Source organism: Gymnoscopelus microlampas (assembly GCF_963454915.1).
Source record: "Gymnoscopelus microlampas genome assembly, chromosome: 6".
In the NCBI taxonomy this organism is placed as follows: Eukaryota; Metazoa; Chordata; class Actinopteri; order Myctophiformes; family Myctophidae; genus Gymnoscopelus; species Gymnoscopelus microlampas.
The window spans coordinates 53,778,753-53,781,413 of NC_139943.1; positions in this window are offsets into that span (position 1 = coordinate 53,778,753).

A 2,661-nucleotide genomic window follows, 5' to 3' on the forward strand; every position below is an offset into this window, starting at 1 on the left:
TTCAGGGGACTGCTATGAGTATAGTCACACCAGGGGCCACAATCGGGGAACCCCGGGGGCCACATAGGCACACAGTTGCTCCAATCCGCACCAAACGTGGCACACACACTGTTCAGGTCTGCCATGAAAATAGTCAACTACAACTACAGCAGTGTATAACACTTCAAATGTCCATAACTCTGTGACCATTGCTCATATCAGCGCAATCAATTTAGGACTGGATTTCCAGGCCGCATCTGAAAATCTAGTAGCAAAAATATCTTAACTACACATCACAACGAGTAGTGAGCTTGTAGATTGTCTATTTTCAACTTTTGTCGTACATAAATGTATGCATGGCTTAACTGGTTAGACAATGCCGTTCCTCTGTTTTCTTAATTTCTTTTTTTATACAAATGGATTACAGTTAAACTCAGTTTTTAAATATTCTTTCTGCATAATATTTGCTAAACCTCTTATTTACTTTTTTAAATCTATTTTATTCCTTTTATTATTTATTTAAACATGCATTAGCATGCCTTTAAATGCATTTTATGCCTCATGTAAAGCACTTGAAATTGCCCTTGTGTATGAAACGTGCTACACAAATAAACTTGCCTCGCCTTTTGCACAAATAACTAGACATTGCAATAAGCAACTGAGTGTACAAGCTGAAGGAATCAACTGTGGGAATATTTGATTATCTTCCATATGAGAGCTTATTATTCCTCTGTGACTGAATTAGTGGTTCCAGTGAAACAAAAGCCTTGTGCAGGCAGCCAGCCACACAGCGGTGTGAAACCCAGGAACAGGGAATATGTGAAGCAACGCTCCAATAGCAAACTATGTCACTATGGGCTCTCAAAGAGGGTGTTGCAGATGGTTTGCAGTACACACACACACGCACAAGCACACGCACACGCGCACACACACACACACACACACACACACACACACACACACACACACACACACACACACGCACACACACAAACAACATTGTGTATATTAAGGCACTTCCCTTCACTCATGCCTTCCCTCCATGCAGTAACTATGATTTCACTTTGTTTCTGTTGAACTGTCAGGAAGGAGAAATCCCCATTAGCTTTGGCTGGGTGTAGACAACCCATCTGCTACGCTATTTATGATCTCATGCTTCCAAGCTCTTTGGGGACGGACGGCAAATCCTGCACAGCTGAAAGTAACTAGGGACAAAACAACATTGCACACATGATAGAACTAGAGATAAAACTGAGAAAAAAGAACAAGAAAAAAAAAGAAGGGAGCCATGAAAACATCTCAAAACTATTAATTCCATGTAACTTTCCTCTTCTACCTCGGATTTGAACCCGGTTTCCTACGCAGGTGCTAACATTTTTACCATTGAGCTAACAGAACCTGCCCGCTTGCTCAGGGGATAAATTGAATCTTGAACATCAGATAAAACTTTGTGTCAGATCATGTGTCTAGGTGAGACATGACCTTTGACACGATCTAAATGTCTCAATAGAAGAGCAGGGAGACAAAATACAACCACCCCAATTACATAAGTTATATTGTATTAACATACTCTACCATACAGATTGTATGAGTTATATTGTATTAACATACTCTACCATACAGATTGTATAAGTTATATTGTATTAACATACTCTACCATACAGATTGTATGAGTTATATTGTATTAACATACTCTACCATACAGATTGTATAAGTTATATTGTATTAACATACTCTACCATACAGATTGGACAACATTACATTTTCTTCATAACAAAAGTTACATCAAGCCGTTTTAAAGAGCTTCCCACCAATGTCAATGTTGTACAAAGAAACACAACGTGTTATAACTGTCCGGATAGACCTTTCAGAGGCTATAAGGTGGTCACGTCATTGTCTGTGGTATTTCTGACCATGAATCACATTAGCAATGTGTCTTCTCACATCCTGGGCTCTTGGTTTTTACAATAGAAGCCAAAGATGATGTCAAAGAGGTCTCTGATGATTTAATATTTCCCCAAAGGTCTCCTGCAAATGTCGGCCGAGCTTTCCTTTTTATCCTAATCTTTTCACATTGCATCTCCGTCCTCAGATAAGGGCCAGTCCTCTAAAGAATAGCACTGTACGGGATGTCATGTTCTATTCACATGCGGCTGCTGACTCTGAATTTGTCTCTGTCGGGTGGAAACCTCATATGTTCAGAACTGTTACTTTCAGGATAAAAAATAGCAGATCTGCAAGCTCGAAACGCGGCGCGAAGCGACGCGTTTCGCGCTTGTAGATCTGCTATTTTTTATATTTTTGTATGATGCTGTAGTATGATCAAGTTACGAAAAAAAACATGACATGTTAAAATATGTAGATAAGAGGTTTCTGCGCGACAGCAAACGGAATGCTCCTTGGTGTATATTTGCTGGCAGAGCTGTACGTGTCAATCCAAGTGATTCATGGTTTGCCGAATGCAGAGCTGCAAGCTTGGCTGCTTTTATACAGAAGTGATTCACGTCCAGCCATATCATGTCTCGTGATGCAGGTTGTCATTATGTCATATTACCGTATATCACTGCTGATGTCATAAACGAGCCTCGTCAACACTGGAGAGTTAGAGCCAAATATTGTTTTTTTTTGCTGGAAAAGCACTCAGCTTTTCCGAATCAGCAAGATCCTGCAATTTGATAGTGA